Below are 12,191 nucleotides of genomic sequence, written 5' to 3'. Positions count from 1 at the left end.
TAGCTATGTTCTAAGTCATGAGGCTCCCAAGGCCACACTATGGGTGGTACCCATTTTGACCAACTGTAAGGGAACACTAACATAGAGGATCACATACAGGACATTTTGATTGGAGAGCTAGATTTGGAACAAATAACCATTGACTGGAATCTATTCACATCCCTATACTTAACTACAAGAAAGACTATAAAATGTAAGAAGATAATATAGTTTGGGTGAATAGCTAGCGTCATTCTGCCATAATGAGTAAATATAACCCCACTGAAATAAAATTTAATCGTGACTTAAGACACTGTAATTAAAGTTATAAGAAAGGGAGATAGATTAATATTTAGGGATTAATATTTAGTCATATGTAGGAACTTTTACAATCTCTTTCTCCCTCTAAAATAAATAAATAAATCTTTAAAAAGGGGGGATGCCTAGGCGGCACAGTCTTTTAAACATCGACTCTTGGTTTCCGCACAGGTTGTGAACCCAGGGTCCTGAGATGGAACTCACACCAGGGTCTGCACTCCAGAGGGAGTCTGCTTAAGACTCTCTCTTCCTCTCCCTTTGCCTCTCCTCTCTGCATGCATACACACACTCTCTCTAAAATAAATAAAACTTTAAAAAATAACTTTTACAAATAAATAATAGAAAGACAACAGCTTAGTGGGACAATGGGTAAAGTGCAAGAACAACTAATTCATAAGAGAAGAAAAATTCTTAGAAAAAACAATCTCATGAGAAAATCTAGTAGTCAGGGAAGTGCAAATATTTAAAAATGAGGCAATTTTTCACTTGTCACATTTGCAATAGTGACTAACTATAGGTTATTTTCAAGGTCACACCATATGTTTTGGGTAGCTACTTCACAGATGCTTACTGTATCATTAAACTAACTATTCAAAAATAAATAAAGTAGAAAATGTGATCAATGATAAAAAATGTGTCATAAATCAAGTATTCTGCCTAATCTTTTGCTATGCAAGAGATGTTCATGAGACCTAACTGTTAAAAAGACAGAGAGAATAAAAGTTCCAACACTGACATCCAAGAGGAAAAACAGTATTTGTCTGTGTGTGTGTATGTGTGTGTGTGTATGTGTTTAAACTAGGATAACCAATTTGAGAGGCAATTTGATAGTTTCTATTAAAATTAGCAAAATGCACAATCTGTAACAAAACAAATCCACTATGGGGATGCTCACTGCACTGATGTAATATTCAAAAATTAGAAAATATCTAAATCTCTAAATACAATATGCTGTAACCATATTCAAGATTACTATATAGGAGTTAGTTTATTGCTGAGATGGCAATACCAGCATACACATAAATTGCTGTATTGGTTACCTCTGGCAACAAAAGGACAATCAAGACAACATAACAGGTAAATATATGTATATATATATTTTTATTCTTTGAACTTTCACATCAAGCAAATATTAGTGTTTTACCACATTAACTCTTTAATCACATCAACTTTCCCACATTAACATTTTATCCTATTAATTCATTAAAACTCAAGTATTAAAGTTTAGTTAAATAGAAAAGTTATAGGAAAAATGGGGAAGAGATCCTCATTTGTATATAACATACTGAGGAAGTTCAAGAAAATGAATTAAAACATCATTAGAAGTCTACCTTCAATCAACAAATTATTTGTGGGTGGGTTGCGCAAAAACTGTATGTTTCATATACACCTATATAACCAAGTACTAATCAGCTTGCTCTCACCAAACCCTGCTCTCTTGCTTATACCCTGAGGGGCATTTGACTTTCCCAGCACTAACTATGGCAGAACCAAGACCTGAAGAAAAGATCCATCTACTGCTTAACTCTTCTCAGAGCATGCCATCTTATTGACTACATAAGACACGTCCTGCTCAGGCCTAATAGAGGAAGGTGAACAACTCGAATGGAAAAGAAAAAACTGACTCCAACTATAAGGACTACATGAAGAGAGGATACAACATTAAGACAGCTCAGGAAAGGAAAGAAGAGGGAGGTAAGTCAGGATCAGCTGCCCTTGGGTAAAGATCCTCCTGCTGACTTCTGGGCTAACCTATGATTGTTAAGAGAGCTGAAGACTGAAGCCTTCCCTGAACCTGAGGATAAGTAACCTCATAACAACATGGAGGGAGGGGTGCTGGGTGGCTCAGATGGTTAAGCATCATGATCAGGTCATGATCCCAGAGTCCTGGGATGGAGCCTCACGTCTGGCCCCCAGCTGAATGGGGAGTCTATTTCTCCCTCTCTCCCTGCCTCTTCCCCTGTTTGTGCTCTCTCTGTCTCTCTCTCTCAAATGAATAAAATCTTAAAAAAAAAAAAAAAACAAACATGGAAGGAGTACCTTACCTTCTAACCAAGATGGAACTGAAAAGAACATTGGGGCATTATCTGAACAAGAATAGCAACTTAACTGCTGACCCTAGTATTCATATAGCCAGCTTTTAAAAAAAAAAATAGTATTAGGCAGACGATAATAACATACCTAGAAGTAATAAAAATAAGGAAATTTCAAAACTTTGCCATAAAGATTTAAAGATAAATTGAAAAAAAATGAGAGATATATCATGTTCTTGAGGCAGAAGACTGAAATTACAAAGGAGTAAATTAATTGAAATTTGTGATGATTTATTGTATGTGTCAACTTGAGTGGGCCACAGGGTGCCTAAATTAAACATGGTTTCTGGGCGTGTCTGGATGATATTTGCATTTGAATTGGTGGACCCAGTAAAGTAAATTGTCCTCGCCAAAGTGGTTGGGCGTCATCCAACCCACTGAAAGCATAAATAGAAAAGTCCAAGGAAGGAGGGATTTGTCCCGTTCTTCTTGCCTCACTGTTGAACTGGGAATCTCATTTCATCTCTGCCTGCTCCTCTGGTTCTCAGGACTTCAAAAAGACTGAATTATACCACCAGGTTTCCTAAATCTCCAGTTTGCACAGTTTGCAGACTGTGGGACTTTTAGGTCTCCATACTTGTGAGCCAATTCACCATGATAAATATTCTTGTATATCCTATTGGTTGTTTTTCTCTGGAGGGACCTGACTAATACAGCTTGCTTCATCCAATATTAAAACACATTTTTAAGTCACCTATATTAAAATGGTGTGATATGGTAATCACACACACACACACAATGTACCAATAAAGAAAATGATCACAGTGCAAGCCCTAATATGTCAATGATGTTGATTTTATTATATAAATACATTCAGAAATAAAGGAATTACTCAATGAAAGTATAAAGAAAATAAGCTTCTAGGGAGGAATACATTTTTGAAAGATTTATTCATTTATTTTAGAGAGAGAGAGCTGGGGGGAGGGGCAGAGGGAGAGGAAGAGAAAGGCTTAGCCAGACTTTGTGCTAAGCATGGACCCGCCAACCTGGGGCCCAATCCCATGACCCTGAGATCACAACCTGAGCTAAAACTAGGAGTCAGACACTTAACTGTGCAACCAGGCATCCCTAAGGAGGAATAATTTTAATTAGAGCCTCAATTCAAGCCATAACTTCCCCAGATTTGGGATATATTAAAGGATTAAACGTTTACTTATATATTTCATAGATTTAATTCATTTTATATTTTGTATATTTTAGGAGGAAATAATTTCTTAATATAAAAGTAATTAAATATTAATAGATGTAATTACTTAAAACTCGAAATACCAAGTAATATTAAAAATCTTACCAAAAACTGAAAAACTTTTGCCAAATAAGATATACAGTGAAGAACTGACAAAAGAAATAATATGAACTTAATAAAATACAAATGACTTATAGAAGAGAATACAAAATTACTAATAAAATGCTATTGTGATCAAATAAATTTTTAAAATTAGATTAACAAAGAAAAGAAATAATTTCATATTCAGTTTGGCAAATTTTTACATGTGATGCTGGTAGCCTGTCACTGGGAAGGTTTGTTCTTGCTCTCAGGTGTTTGGCCAAGGATTCGTTACTAGAACTTCCCATCTCCTGTCCTTTGTTGCCTTCCCTGGTGCCAAGTAATCACCTCTGGACTCACTCCAAAACTAGATATTTGAACAGTTTTATTTCCCTTGTCAAATCAGCAGACACATCTAGTTTTTAGACCAAACACACACATAAAAATAGTCTAGTTTATATAGCTGATGGTTCAATCTTCTATGGTTTATTTTAAAATAAAAGTTTGTTTTCTAAAGAAGACATTTCAAATTATCTGGACATTCTCCATTCCCTTGACAATCTGGAAAACTGATTTGGTTTTATGATCCATTAAATATGGTTTCCTTCAAACAAATGATCTGCTCTAAAAAGATAAATTTTCAAATATCAAAAGCATACACTCAAAGGCCTCCTTCATTCTTTAAAATTGCTAAATAAATGGAGTGTACTAATCAAAAAATCCCAAAGTAATTTTTCTACCTTATTTTCTTAGAATTCCTTAAAGTACTTTGACAGTAAATATTTGGTGAATTTCTAATCAAATAAACAGCTAATACACACATAGTTTAAAGAACACAGTTATCATTTATATAATAAATTTAACGTCTTGTTTCAATAAATTGATACAGAATATCATAAAATATACACAAGACAACAAAAAGTATTTAAGCATAAAAGAAAATCACGGTATATATTTTTGTCTCGGTTTTCTGGGAACCAGGTAAAGACCATAAATTGAGTTTCTAGAAAGAATTTAAAGAAAAAGATGACATTATCCTTTCCAATTTTATACTTATAAAAATAACCTTTACTTCTTATCATTTTAAACCAACTTTTCAAGTAACACAATTTAGAAAATTCCCACTAGGTATTTCACAAGTTTACACTGATCATTGAATGCTTTGCTTTTATTCAATAGCGGAGATGGTCAGAAAATAGAATGAAGAGCATAGGTCACTACATCTTTATTTGTTCATCCTTGTACAGGGCTTAATGGCTATCCTAACATACAATACTCAAAACTATTGTAAAGTGTAATTGCTGTCCTAAAACTGGGGTAAAAGACTACATGTAAGTGCAGGGTACTAAGTTATCACTGTTTGAGTCATTACTGCTGTTGCTACCTTGAAAAGAATAAAGAGTCATAATTCTACAGCTTGCACCATATAATCAACTCTGTGCTAACTCAAAAATAGCCTTCATTTTTCTCCTTTATACTTCTATTTTTATTCCTACAGAAAATAAGATGTGTGGAAAAGCTCTCTGTAAGATATCTTGGCAGTGGGAAGGACAAAAAAAATATTTATCTTCACTCCAGACACTTCTTAATGTAGTTTCAAAGATTTTCTTTTCCAATAATGAATATCACGTGAATGCCCCCGTAAGAATTTTACTAACAATCCTTGGATCCATTAGATTTGATGGTCTAATGTGAGACCAGGATGTTTCATTATGTTTATTTGCTTCTGTGTTTTTACAAAAATAAAAATCTGATTAAGGGCACCCCCATGATTCTTATTTGCAAAGACTGCCAAAGACCAACAATAACTGCTTTCTGGTACAGTCATGAGGGAAGTAGTGGGGAGTCTAAACATGTTGTTTAGAGAGGCTGTAGAAGAAAAACACTTCTGCTTTAGTGAAGATTGAGAATAATGATTGCCCATACGGTTTATACTGTTCATATGGCAAGGGTAAGATGCTGAAGTAAGAGTACAGCAAGTAAAATCAAAAGAAGGGACAATACCAGCTGTGGAAGAAAATATGCTTTGGTTTATTTGAATCCTATTCCCCTGCCCTCCCTAGGAAGCCCTAAATTTCTGTTACAAAAATTCTTTGTGTACAAATTATTACCCACATTTTATGGAGCCAGGAGTTACATTAACATCTAACTGACACCAATAGATGTGTTTCAAAACTTAAATTGCACGCTTTAAACTTGTGTGATACATTTTATATTAATTACACTTTAATAATTATATTTATATCAGTTAGAAACCCATAATTCTGTTTTATTTATAAATGTGAAAGCTTAAGACTCAGGAGAGCTCCTGATGGAGGTCCAATATGTGTCCAAAGGTCTGAAAACAAGAACACTGATGATGTAAGTCCCAGTACAAGGGCAGGAGAAGATTTATTCAAGTAGTCAGGCAGAGAGAGATAATTCTCCCTTTCTCTGACTTTTTTGTGCTATGCAGGCCCTCAAAGATGATTCTCATCCACATTGGGGAAAGCAGTCAGCTTTAGTCTGTCGATTCAAATGCTAATCTCATCCAGGAAAACCCTCAAAAACACACCCAGAAATAATATTTAGCCAAATATGCAGGAACCCCATAATAGAGTCGAGTTGATACGAAAAAAAAAAGAAATAGCCATCAATATATCTAGAGGTTTTTTCAGTTTATTGGTTTGAATCAACAGCATTTTTAACGATGCACAGTTGTTAAATGCAGTTTAAGAATTTAGATTTCTTTTAACTAGTGGCTGTTGATCCTCCAGAAGGAAACTTAGCCAATAATCACAAAATAAGGTAAATGGTCCCATATTCAATCTTATCAAGTCTGGCCTCAATGGCCAATTTCTTTATTATGCCAGATACGATCTGATTAAAAAATGGGCAGAGGACTTGAATAGACATTTTTCCAAAGAAGACATATAGATGGCCAACAGACACATGAAAAGACGCTCAACAACACTAATAATCAGGGAAATGCAAATCAAAACCACACTGTGATATCACCTTACATCTAGAATAAAATAGCTAGAATAAAAAGATAAAAAGAAAACAAACAAATAAAAAAAAAGTGTCAGGATCTGGGGAAAAAAAGAAACCCTTATGCACTATGTTGAAAGAGTATGGAGGTTCCCCCAAAAAAATTAAAACAGAAATACCATATGATCCAATAATCCACTAGTGGCTACTGACCTTAAGAAAATGAGAACACTAATTCGAAAAGATATATGCACCAAAAAAAGGTGAGATTGTGCCATTTGCAAAAACATGAATGAATCTAGCAGGTATTATGCTAAGCGAAACATGTCAAACTGAGAAAGACAAATACCACATCATTTCACTCACACGTGAAATATGGGGGGAAAAGGGAAAAAAAAAGAACAAACAAAAAGCAGTATCAGACCTGTAAATATGGAGAACAAACTTACGGTTGCCAGAAAGGAGGTGGGTGGAGGATAGGCAAAATAGGTGAAGGGGACTGGGAGATACAGGCTTCCAGTTATAAAGTAAATAAGTCATGGGAATAAAAGGCAGCCTAGGGAATAGAGCCAGTGATTCTGCAATAGAGTTGTATGGTGACAGATAGTTAAATTGTGGTGAGCATAGCATAGCATGTACAGAAGTTTAATTACTATGTTGTGTATCTAAAACCAATGTAATAGTGTGGCAACTATACTCAAGAAAGAATTTAAAAAATATTTTAGCTTGCCTATCATCTTGAAACTGCGTTGGACCCTCTTTTTACTTGGTTATTAACGTAGATATTTGAATCTCTGTAAATCTTTTATGTTCCTGGGACAATTTCAATTCCTACTTTCTTCCAGAATTATGTGTATCTATTATTCTCTAGAAATAGATAGGTAGACATAAAATTATGCATATAATTACATAAAATGAAAATATAGGTATGTATATAAAACCGAAAAAAAATACCTCTCTTCAATGAGGGTTAGCAATTGTCCTTTTCTTCATTTACTGATTTTATGTTCTATTGTAAATAAATGTTGAGATCAATTTCCACCTATTTGGCCTCTAATCCTATCATAACTTTGTGTAAGTTCTTTGTATGAATTCTACACTTTACAGAGGATGTATAATTTGGCCTGTTTGTCCTTGCATCCTCGGTGTTAATTGTCTTATCTTACATTTTAGTTAAAGCAGCTTGCCTAAAGAAATTTCCGATTGGCAATCCAAAAGGTACCACAGTTTGTTTTTGTTTTTGTTTTTGTTTTAATGCTGATATGTGGACTGCAGCTGGTCAATTCTAAAGAGACACTTGGAACTACTTGGTAATGTTGCAGGTGTGGATGTGTTGACAACTGACAATAAAATATGTTGGGAACAACTGTCCCCTTGAACAGCATGACAGTGTATTTTATTTGCATGATGCATTGCTCATGGAGAATGGTCCATAACTGGATTACTAGCATCACTCCGTATTGAATAAAGATTGTCCTTGAATGTTTTCAATGTCAACTTAAACTTTGCTATGTCTTTTTAATTCTTTACCATTATTCCAGTGCATAAAAATGGTCAATCTTGGTTGATTAATGAGAGAAATAACAATTGTTTTAAATGAAAGGGACCTTAAAGATTTTTCTTTCATGTTCTCATTTTATGTGTATAAAGAAAATGAGGCTCAGGAAGACTAAGCAACTATCACAATATTAAAAAAAAAAATTTCAGTTCAATAACTAGCACATAGTTCTTCCTGATTTCCATTCCAGTATTTTTTTCCTATTGTGCCACATTATCAAGTTACCTCAACTAGAATATCCACATTTGTTAATAAAATTAATTTCAGAATTGATATACTTGTTAAAGTTCCAGTCTTCCTACATTCCTGCGATCTGTCTATCCAAGAAAAGCTGATAAAAATTCTGGACATAGTGAAGAAAACAAAGCCATCTTATTCCTGAAAAAGATTCTATTTCTGCACCCTGGAGGAAGATTTTGCCATGTTACGGGGATGACTCATCATAAAAGAGTTCATGTGGTTAAACTACCACAGTTATTAATGTTTTAATTTGGGGAAACAAAATTAGAATACACAAAATTAAAAAGCAATATATAAAACAGCTGTTGCAACTGAAGCTTTTATACAAAAGTAGCTTGTCAATAGATAGTGCATGTGATTTATACATGTTCTTTATTTTTATCTCATAAAGGGAACTTCCATATCTTCTTTGAAATGTTTGAAATGCTTTCATGACAGAGTGAAATAATGTGAGAAATCTCAGGTGCAGACTAATGTAATCACTGAACTGTACAGGACCTAGGAAAATCATAGGCTTTGTAAAAGGCTAAGTAAGGTCACAACCTGTCAGAAGATTAAGATTTAGAGATTTTGAGTTTGGTTTTTTAAACTAATGGCCAATTAAAAAGTGACTCTAACAGCCCCAAGAGGAAACAACCAGAATTATCTGCGTTGGTCATTTTATTAGCATTTATTGCTTAAAGATTTTTAGGTTACTGCCAATTTGTAATTCAAAATGCAATTACTTGAGTTCAGATCTTTGTGTCCTTTTTAGATGAGGCAAAGATTCTCCATACATACATGCCCTAGAGAAGATTAGAATATCAAATTTGGTCAAACCCTTGCTCACAAATACATAGTTTTCCTACCTTAATCCTTTAAAATAAAGCATTATTCTTTATCCTAAAATGGAAGAACTTTAAAACTAAGAATAACCTCAGAGCTCAACATCAAAAGCATTAACATTTTACAAGTGCCTCAGAAAAATTAGTGCCTTACCCAAGTCCTCATAAAAACTGGAAGGTACTACTACAACCTGAATCCTGAACCCTAAATCCAGGGTTACTGCCGCTATACCCTGCTGTCTCTACCAGTTGGAATAAGGGATTTAAACAGTTCATTTTAGTGCTATTTCAATCAAGATTTTATATTCTCTGGAGATACTTTGCATAAAGTCTGCTTCAATCATTCAAATATAAACTTAAAAAAGGAATTTTCTTCCATTTAAATCTGCATTGTTCATCTGTTTTAGCTTTAAAGCAGCCAGCAGGGAATGCAAACAGAGCTGTTTGAAGCCTAGAGAAGTTCCTGAATGAAGCTCAGTGCTGTCTCCTTGTGAAGCAATAATAAACATTTACATTTGGGAAATAGTTGAAGCCTTAGGGAAAAAATGAAGCTATAATGATCTCTTGTTGCGGATGGAGAGTCTAATGATACATAATAGTAATCATGACGACAATAATAATGATAAATCGTGATCTGAAGATGGGTTGGAAATAGAAAGCAATGGGCTTTGGATGAAAAAAAAATGAGATGGTTTATAGTATATTCTGAGGAACACAGGTGCTCTTAGCTTCAGTCTGTTTCTGGGCCCATACAGAAACATCAAGTGAAAGTGACAGATGCTGCCTCTTTCCTGCTGCTATTGAAAACTTACTTTCCTCTATTAAGAATCAAGTGTTTGAGTTCTTGCACAGTCTAAACAGAATCCTCTCAAATTTTAATTCAACATAAAATTCTAGAGAAATGACTGTGACAGGGTGACTATCACATTGAGTCAAGGTTGTTTTCTTCTGTTGCTTCCTTTATTTCTAGACCTATCATAAGACCTTGTTAATGCCCTTTGGAATATTTTTTTTTCGTTTGGCTGGTTGGTGTTGATTTGTTTTTTTGTTACTTTGTTTTTGCTACTTCATATATGCTTTATGATCTCCATTAAAATGTATCTTTATATAGTTTTCATTCTCACTTTTATCACTAATCTTTCACAGGTAATAACCCCTATAATGTGATGAGTTTTCTGGGCAGGAGCGATTCGATATACCTTTTATGTTTGCTTCAACCCAATGCTGTGTTAGGCATACTTTTGTAGTACACTTTTGCTGGTTTCGATATATCTGATGTTGTGCTGCACCATTATTAATATTTTAAAACACTATTTATTATCTATTATCTTATACATTTCTAGGGAGACTGCAATTTAAGGTTAACTTCTTATAACTTTGAAGCTCTAGAAATGTTCCATAACTATAAATCAAACTTTTTTGTGTGTTCAGAAGGTTCAAAAGTGTTCCTTTGATACACAGAGTGTGTTTCATCCAGAAGTCATCTTCGACCTGTCCAGCGTGCTCACATGTACCATTGGAAAAGCTCAAGGAAAACTTTCTCCTCCTTTTAATTAATCAAGCTTTTGCAGAATGCAGAACAACATTACAGTAACTTCTCAGCATACTAAGAAAAGGAACTTCAGAACTTAAGCCACATTAACATTAAGAACTTAGCAGTACTTATGCATATCAGGGAATTCTGAAATGCTCACTAATGCATTAACATAGAAATATTAACTGCAGATTGGATCAAATGCTATCCAATCAGTCCCACCTCACACTCTCCCCAAACAATAACAACAATGACCAAACCACAGACCGGAAAATCCGTAGAGTCCCATGTAACTGAAGGAATGGGAAAGAATAGTGGAACCTGAAGAACAGGTAAATAAAGCTGCTCAACACTTGGCAATGATACAACCCTGATCCAGCGTCTCATTCTCCAACTGATTCAAAAGATAAAATCACAGCGCTGAGACAATGAAACGATCGAAACTTGGAAATATCCTAATGACTAATTTTAATAATAAAATTATTTAAGTCAGAGATAATTTTCAACAAAAACAAACACAAACTTTTTAACAATTCTACAGAGATAATTGGTTATGTTCCTCCCCCAATCCAACCACCAGACTAGACTTTCCCTTAGTGTTAGATGTAGTTTCTTCTTAGTTTGGTTAACCTCACTGAAAATGGAATAGTAGACCTATAACTTTACTAGATCTACTTCATAATATCACAGGTAAAAACTGCCAGCAGCCAAACAACTGAAGGCTAATGCTAGCCCCTTCATCATCTGTCCTGTGGATCCAGCGTATTGTCGATCTCTTTATGCTGCAGAAGGCCAAATGGTACATAGAGGATACGTGTCTCGAAGATAACAATTATCAAAACCAACTCAGTATACAGTAAATGTGAGAAAAAGATCTAGGACTTGTGAAGAAATTGTGCAAACCACAAAAGGGGAGCATACATTTTTGGGGGGAAAAGTACAAATATTTCTATTGAAATGGATAGATAACAAATTTAAATAAATTATAAAATGACTATAAAATTGCTGAAAGGAAAATAGCTAAAACATTAACTAAATAAGAAAATCTCAGGTTAAATAAATCTATAATTGACCAAGTCCTACTGTCACTTAAAGATCCAAAGTGCAGAATTAACTTTGTAGATAATTGTATTATAGGTGATAAATGAAGGAGCTTCAGTTATAATGAGATAAGAAAGTGTGATTGTATAACAGACATGAATGGTGAAATAGAGAAATATAATCCTTCAATAATAGTCACTTTCAAAGAACAGACAACAGACAGAACAGAAATGGCAATCATAGGTGGAAAAGAAGAGAATCTACATATGAGACTGGGAATTGAAAAGCTAAACAGAAAATGCTAAAAACATTAAGCAGAAACAAATAGAAAGTTATGTATTATTTCAAGATAAGAAACATTTCAAGT

Source organism: Ailuropoda melanoleuca, chromosome 4 (assembly GCF_002007445.2).
Source record: "Ailuropoda melanoleuca isolate Jingjing chromosome 4, ASM200744v2, whole genome shotgun sequence".
Lineage (NCBI taxonomy): Eukaryota > Metazoa > Chordata > Mammalia > Carnivora > Ursidae > Ailuropoda > Ailuropoda melanoleuca.
Note: the sequence above shows the minus strand (reverse complement) of the source record.